The 8519-nt window shown below is 37.7% G+C and overlaps 1 long non-coding RNA gene across 1 annotated transcript in view; it reads left to right on the plus strand.

The window, feature by feature from the left end:
• Window positions 1–3363: 3363 nt before the first annotated feature.
• The window catches only part of LOC105522741, a 6558-nt gene continuing 1402 nt past the window's right edge, over window positions 3364–8519 (plus strand). Inside the window, exons 1-2 of the long non-coding RNA XR_001003494.1 lie at window positions 3364–3421; window positions 7683–7725. This is a non-coding gene — a long non-coding RNA (uncharacterized LOC105522741). The remainder of the gene's footprint in view (window positions 3422–7682; window positions 7726–8519) is intronic.

Below are 8519 nucleotides of genomic sequence, written 5' to 3' on the forward strand. Positions count from 1 at the left end.
CCTAGAACTTAAAGTATAATAATAAAAAAAAAGAAGGAAAAGGGTATTAGAAGATGGAGATGAAAATCATAAATAAATTCCAAGTGGCCATAGCAAATCAAATAAAGAAAATTTGTTTGCCCCAAAGAGAGTTCATGGAAGATTCAAATGTCGAACAGCTTTGAGGAAAGGAAAAGGAATTGTCCAGCCATTCCCACTTCTGCACAAAATTCCCCTAATTTTCAACTGGGGGAAATTTTGCCTCCCCAGAGTGTATTCAGCAACATCTGCAGACATTTTTGGTTGTTGCAACTGGGGAGTTGCTACCGGCATATAATAGGTAGAAGCCAGCAGTGCTGTTAAACAACCCACAATACGCAGGTGAGGCCCCTAAAACGAATGATCTGGCCCAAAATGGGCCAGTAGTGCCATGGCTGAGAATATTAAAAAAAAGGCAAGATTGCATAGTAAGTTCATCTCTCCTAGAGGCAATTTTCTATGTACCACTCTCCTTCCCATGGCCTAAGTGGAAGTTGTAAATTTTTTTTGAATTCTTTAATGTGATGCCTCTAAGATCCATCTGTTCTCACCAATCTCATCTTTGATACCTTTCGCTTAAGTTTGGCTTGAGCGTAATCCATATCTGATGTCCTTAAAAGTATTCCCATTTATTTCCTTCTCTTTTCTGTGACTTAGTTATTTTGACCCCTTATGAATTAGTATTTTGACTTATGGGGTCATGTCCCTTTCTCTTCTTTTAGTTGTACTCCTTCTCTGATGTCCTGAATTTTATTGCTCTCAAATGGTATTCAAGATGTTTGTTCACTTAAGTGAACAAAAAAGCTAATTTGAACATTTTTAGTGTGCAACTAAGTTTCTCAATATTTGAAGTCCTTTTTGTATCTCTCAAGATACTATCTTTATGGCAAACGTAGTCTTAACTATGCCAAAATTATGAAAATAGTCCTTAGATTTGCGAATACTTTGACTTGAAGGAGATAAAGTGAACCAGAGGAAAACAAAAGGACTAGAATCAAAAGCAATGCTTCTAAACAAGGAGAAATACATTTCTGTAATCACATGAGGAGGAAGATAATGGGACAAACAGTGAGCTTCAGGATTTCTTTTTTTCTTTTCTGATATCCACACCAAATTTCTGCATGCTGGAGGTTTATTTAATCTAAAATTTTTAGTCCAGAAATCAGTAGAAACTCAGTTGACTGTTTTGGGGGACCTCATGTGTCGACAGTGGATTTGATTTAAATGGGACAATATTGTGGAAAAGTCTGCCCTTTACTAGCTGTTCCAAATGTCAATTCCATCTGAGTCTTCTTCTATAAGGGGACATTAATGTCTTTTTCTGACATTTTTCCTCATGATTGACATTCACCAGACCTTTCTCCCCAGCTATTAGTTTCATTAACATTATTATTGCATTTGGTTGGCATTCTTTCCTCTGCCTAATTCTGTAAAGATCAGATAGTATTTGTTCCACAGATAAACTTTTCTTTCTCATACACACACTCAGTACACAAGAAGCCCACAGAATCTTACATGGACACAGCCTACATAGATCCAGGCAGAGGGAGACATTTTCAGTGACAGCCTATACTTCTCACTGATATTCCAGAACAGGGAGAAAAAGGAAATGTTTTCACCTCTGTATAGTAAGTGTTCCGTGTTCTGATAACAATAGAAAGCTATTTCATGGACATTACATCTACCTTTTCTCTAGTCTAAATGGAAAGCAGAATTACACAGTTAACCAAAGATATGTTGAGAAAGGTTCCTTAAAACACACTGAAAGAAAATTGTAGTAATTTATTAGCTGGTCTCTTAGAGTCCATGTATATGTGTGTGACTGCATGCAAATCTGTGTGCATGCAAAAATGAATGCAATTCACCTTTTTGCTTTTCACAGTGGATCCTGTGTTTTAGGATTTGTGAGCTGTCAGAATTTCAATAAGTAAAAATGTCACCCTATTTCTAATGATATATTTGATTAAATCATGCTGATATGTAATAGAGAGTCTTCAGACTTTTATTGAGGCCAGTCAGTGCATAAAATATTTTCTCTACTGGTAACCACTATTTATTGAATGCCTCCTGTGTGTGTCAAGGATTCTATACATGTTATTTTATTTGATTCTCCTTTGTCTTAGAATTATGAACTCACCAAATCATTCCTTTAAAGAGAAAAATGTTTTCCAGCCTCTTCAAGTTAGGTGGGACCGTGGAATTAAGTATGGTCATTAAAATGTAGGTGGGAGTAACATATGCCATTTTCAGAGCTTGCCCTAGGTAATTTCCACACGCCCCTGCCCCCCACCCTTCTCATTGGCTGGGTGGATTCTGAGAGAATCCAGGAAAGGATTCTGAGACCTGTGATAACTACTGGATGACTGGAGCCTGGATTCCCTGGAGGAGAGCTACTCAGGAAAGTTGATGGTGATGATATTAATTAATGAACTTTCATGAGCAGTAAAGTTAAGTAATGCTAAGAACTTAGGTGTCATTGCTATTTTGCAGCAGTGAGTATTATTAAACTCGACTAATATAGCAACTGGTAACTAGACAAAGAGTGCTGCTAGACTACAAAACTTAAATATGTGGTATTTGCCTTATAGGTTGGATGATAAGCAGCAAGGAAATTGATATTGAAGTCTGATAAGATAGAACTCATATTATTCAGTGGTAAACATTTTGTATAACTATCACTTGTGATTGTGTTGAAGGCAAACCACATGCTTACTGAGCCAGCAGCTCCAGTGGAAATAATTAGAAGAATCAACAGTTGGCATGTGTTGGATACTACTGGCTGCTTTGACAAGATATTGCAGTATTACAAGAAAGAGATGAACTCAGGAAAACCCTGGCTGGTTTGCAAGCAGAAATGAAAGGAAACAAAGAGAGATAGAAAGCAAGGACTTTATTGCTAGGAAAGCCATCTGCTTCTAGACAGAAACAATAAGATGGAATTTTGAAAGGTTTTGGGTGTCAATGGCCAAATAAAACTCAGATGAATAAAATGTCCAAAAACAGTTATCTAATTAAGAGTGTGGCTTCCCATTCAATGTCAGCCACCATTTTCTTGAGAAAGAGAAAGGCATAGGGTTGAGGAAACAACAAAATAAGGGAGGCTTGAAAACTTAAGTTTCAGAAGGAAATATGAATGTGGTTATTGGCGAATGAAACTATTTGTAATCAAAAGACAGTGTCATGGGTTGGACTGTGTGCCCCCCAAATTCATGCGTTGAAGTCCTGGCCCCCAGTACCTTAAAATGTACCTCATTTGGATATAAGGTATTAAAGAGGTAATCAAATTAAGCTGTCATTAGAGTGGGTCTCAATACAATGTGACTGATGTCCATACGGAAGAGGAAATTTGGACACAGACTGGTACAGAAGGAAGACCATATGAAAACACAGGATGACAAAGCAAGCAAATTAATTATCTGTGCTTCTTTCTTCAGTTTTGTAAGTGGTAGTATCACTGTGGTTATCCTGATCCTGATCTGCCATCACATATGAGGTTTTGTGGTCAGTAGGGTTGGGGCGGTGGGGAAGGAGATAGCTTGTCTCTTTGTCATAGGTAGAAGACCAAGAAGAGGCACATCTAGTGAGGTGGAGAAAGTGTCTCATTACCCAGCAATCCTGCTGGATGCAGTGCCTGGATGGAACTTTGGGATGTCTTCCTTGGATGCTGCTAAATACATTCTATGTATTGGTAGAGCATAACGGAGATGCTACTCTTTGCCCTCTACACTTTTCCATTTCTTTTTGGGCATATAGCCAAACCACCTTTGCAAGCTGCCTTATAGATGGTGAGACAATGTGAATCAGGTGTGGGCTAAGAAATACCAGAGGAAATGACATATGGTTTTTCCAATTATGGGCTCTAAACACCTCTCAGAAAATCTCTCCTATGGAATCACTGGTTCGACAGATGAAGAGAATCCTTGAAGAACTCCAAGGACTTATGGGAGCTCACAATTTCTAGAATAGACAAAAGGAGTCCAGGTCACAGAGTCACTGCTTTAAAGGGTAGCTGCCAAGAAGAACTGTCCAATCTAGGACATTTTTATTGGCCTTTATGAGAGCAAGAAATAATAAAGTTTTATTCGGTCAAGCCATAAAATTTTAGCGATTGTTACTGAAGCAGTTAACATTAATTCTGCTGACTCATATACTTCTCATTAATCCAGCACAATAATAACAATAGCCTTTCAGAGAAGTATCTTGAAGATTGCTAAATTGCCTAAAGTTATACAATAAATTATGCAGGCTATAATGGGTTAATCCAGTCACAATAGTTTAGTTTTGGCCCCAGAATGGAGAAAGTTGGATATTATGTCACGGTGTAAACACATAAAGGTATCTTTACAAATCCATGACAGAAATACACATTTGATCTGTCAATAACACACACACACATGAATACACACCCCTAAGTTTGTATTTATCTTGTTTTGCTGAACCATGTGATGAATCACAGTGATTTAAGTTAGTTAAAAATAAGGGGAAACTACCAATGTCGGAAAAATATTAGTTGACCCTTATCCCTGCCAATTTATAGCAAGTATAATGGATTATGAACATTAAAAAATGAAAAAAGTCACTGCAATGTTAAATGGCAGTTGCTATAGAATATGTTTGAACAAAAAATTACTAACGAGGCAGTCTAGGTCTCAAGTCAGCTATCCAAATGCCAAGTACAACTGAAATAGTGCTGCAGATCAGGGAGTTAGTAGCAACACAAACACCAGTGAATAGACTTGCCAGACCATAAAGAGAGCAGTGTGAACCAAGTGTGTTACCTGGAGATGGAAGCATTAGGCTATCACAGTTCACAATATGCATTAATGTCCTAATGAGAAATGTAATCCCAAGCTACTTGCCTAGTTGTTATTTACAAGGATGACTAATCATAGAGGGAATTAAGAAACTAAATACATTAGAATTAGTGTCATTATAGAAATCAAACTGTACTTGTTTAAGGGGAAAAATAACAACCATAAGATTTTTTTTTAACCAAGAATTTGCACAGATTTATTGGCTGCTTTTCTTTGTATATTGGCATTATATTCAACTTTACTGACATTGTATTATGATCAGACAGAATTTTGGATTTTTCTCTTCTATTCAGACATGATTAGGTGCTGACTGTAGACATGAACAATAGGCAACTGGAAACAAATGGCCCTAATGTCACAAGAGAGATAAAACAGATCTAAAATGCTACTTCCCATCGGTGTTCATCAAAGCCTGATTTAGTTATTGCAGAAGGACTGCAGGTCTATGCTTGAGTTTACGTTCGCTTTCACAAGAGATTTCAGCCATTATCCTAATAACATAGACAATCTTTGGGGATGTTATTAGATCCTTCCCTCCTTTTCTTCCTTCCGTTCTTTTTCCCTCCTTCTTCCCTCCTTCCCTTCCTTCTTCTTTCCCTCCGTCCTCCTTTCTTAATAGATGTGGACAATGCTGTGGTTGATCTTTAAAGTACTTTAAATGTTCGAAGGCATTTCAAACACCTTTTGTTTCACAAAGATAAAACATTGTTTATGTAGTTCTAGGACAAGAATAAGCAATATATGACACACAGAAGGACTAGGGGAAAAATAGGTTTTCTTCCTCTCTTATTTTCTTCAGTATTTTCTTTTGTCACTCCCAGTCACCATCCTCCCTTTCCGTCTACTCTCCCGTAACTTGTTGTTCCTCCCCACTCATGGTTGCAGCGGCACATCTAGGCACTTTTCACTTCTTCCCATAAACTCTCAGTGAGTTAGCAGAGAATTTTCTACCTTTGGTTTAACCCTTTTTTTTTTTTCCATACAGATTTCTCAAAATGAGGCCTTCTCTGACTTTAAATGATCCTCCAATAATATCTTCATACAGACACAGAGGGTCTAGAGATAAGACAGTGTCTTCACTCACATGCAACATTGCTCCTTCTGCCAGCCAAACACTGTGAAAGAAGTTGGTGTAGTGAGATGGGCTTTGTTTTATGCCAATCTGAGGTTAAGTCCCAACTGTGCCACACATCCACTGTTAGACAAATTCCTTAATCTTTGGATCTGCTCCCTCAGCTACAAAATGGGGATAATAACACTCACCCCTCAATGGGACCTGACATGGCAGATCTGTACATCACCGAATACAATGCACGGTAATTATCTATGGCAGACTGTGGCCCATCGTAGACACCCAGTGATTATGAACTCTTTGGCAGCTCATTTCTTCTCAACCTTGCAATAGCCATCCAGGCTTTTAATTATTTTTAAAAATGTTTCATAACTTCCTACTTCATCAGCTGGGAACTGGTCTTTCTGAATTGCCTTAGTTTTAGATAAAGGCTCTTATGGGCCCAGGATGGTGGGAAAGAACAATTTCCCTCTGTTTATCTGCCTAACAAGGATAAATGACTCTATCTCTGTGGCTTATGTTGAATGCCTGATAATGCATCTCCAAGAGAAGCACTTAGCAAGAAAACTCATAAATATGGCTATAATGTTTATTCAAAGTATTCTATTTGGAAGGCCAAGTATACAAATGAAGGATGAAAACAGACAAAATGGGTCACTAACATTAGCCTGTGCTGTTTGTGAGGCACATGGTAATAATACAGTGTGTTGTATCTTAGTGCTTGTTTTTCAGGGAGTTTTAGTTACATAACAAAGATTTATTGTAAGAATAAGAAACTTACTCTCTACCATCTTAATGAGATGTCTGCTGGTCTGGGAATGCAGGTCATAGAGATTTATTACCAAAAGTGCATGTTTTAGAAGGTTCTTTGTCTCCCAAGCCTTGATAGTTGCATAATATACAAAGTCAATTTATACTCCTTAATCATACACAAATATTGCATCTCTTTCCCTTAGCATCCTGGCAATCATGTTCCCGCAGGAATGGAATAGAACCTAGAGGTTATTTACCTTTAAAGAGAGACAAAAAAAAGAACAGAGAATAACTGATCGTGAAAGTGAAACTCAATTTAATCCACATTGATCCAGAGCTGAATGGAGGCTAAATGGTTGAGATACAAACAGGCAGATTTTTGCCTCAACAGAAGGAAAGAAAGAAAGAAGCAAACTAAAAATAAGTACCCATTGTATGTGAACAGGTGTACTTACAAATGTTCATATTTCATCTCACCCATTTTTGAACTAAAAGTTGCGATTTTACCCTTTAAAAAAAGTAGACAAGAGATATTTCTTTCTTATTATGGTCACTCAGCTAGTGAATGGCATAGTGGTGTTTATCTCAGTTTATGACTGACTCTAAAACTTACGCTTTCCATTCTATCATTATATCTCTGTAACCTCAGTTAAATCTTCATGCCTAAAGCTGCTAAAAAATTTAATCAGTGACTGAATGGGTAATAAGTTCCTTATCACCAATATAGGTGCCTGGAACCTGCAGAAACAGAATACTGAAGAAAAGCTCCACAAAGGGTGGAGGCTGAAATTCTACAATAGCTATCATTTCTGTGTTTCTGCATTCATCTCTCTTCTTGCTACCATAGCTTGTGGTCAGATTGTTGGAAGCTGCATATGAATAGTGTTTTAAACAGCAACTACAGCAACAGTTGCATCTGTCCTCTATCTTTGGGTGCCTTGTCAAGCATTTTATGAACATTATCGCATTTAGTCCTTAGTACTTAATGAAATGTTTTATTGCCCCGTTTTTTTTTTTTTTTTCAGGTAAGAAAAATTAATTTCGGAAAGGAAAATAAACTTGCTTGAGGCAGGATATTTCAAACTTGGATTCTAACCTGGATCTAGCTGACTCAAAGAAAGTTATATATTTTGATCCGTGTGTCAAAAATCTCAAACCTCTTGGGGAAAAAATTTACAGGAGAAAAAAAGTTAATGCTTTCCTTGTGAGGGATGTACTTCATTCAAAATAATATCTTGCACAGGTAAACATAAAGAATGATAGAGTTGCTATGCCTGGTCTTGCTGGTTTTCCTAAATGCAATTAGCCTTACACATTTTCCTACTGTTTAGCTATACACAGGGTTCTCTTTTTTATGGTTCAGCTTGTCAATGTTTCTCTTAAATATGATAAAGAGCCTTGCACCCTGCATCTGTCCATTAGGCTAAAGAAATTGGTTAGAGCTGCTGGAGGAAAACACTGGTCTTGTCTATTCCTACACACATATATATCACCCTCCTGACATTTGAAAGGCTAGATGTCATTGCCACATGCAACTGCATTTAGATTTGTTTCCTTAAATACATAAACGAATACATAAATACATGAATGAATAAATGATCAAATAAATAAGTAAATAAATAATCAAAGATGGGCATGGTGGCTCATGCCTGTAGTCCCAGCACTTTGCGAGGCTGAGGCGGGCAGATCGCGAGGTCAGGAGTTCAACTCCAGCCTGGCTAGCATGATGAAACCCTGTCTCTACTAAAAATACAAAAAATTAGCCAGGAATGGTGGCACACCCTTGTAGTCCCAGCTACTTGGGAGGCTGAGGCAGGAGAATTGCTTGAACCCAGCAGGCGGAAGTTGCAGAGAGCTGAGAT

The sequence above is a fragment of the Colobus angolensis genome, unplaced genomic scaffold (genome assembly GCF_000951035.1).
Source record: "Colobus angolensis palliatus isolate OR3802 unplaced genomic scaffold, Cang.pa_1.0 Scaffold44, whole genome shotgun sequence".
Classification (NCBI taxonomy): domain Eukaryota; kingdom Metazoa; phylum Chordata; class Mammalia; order Primates; family Cercopithecidae; genus Colobus; species Colobus angolensis.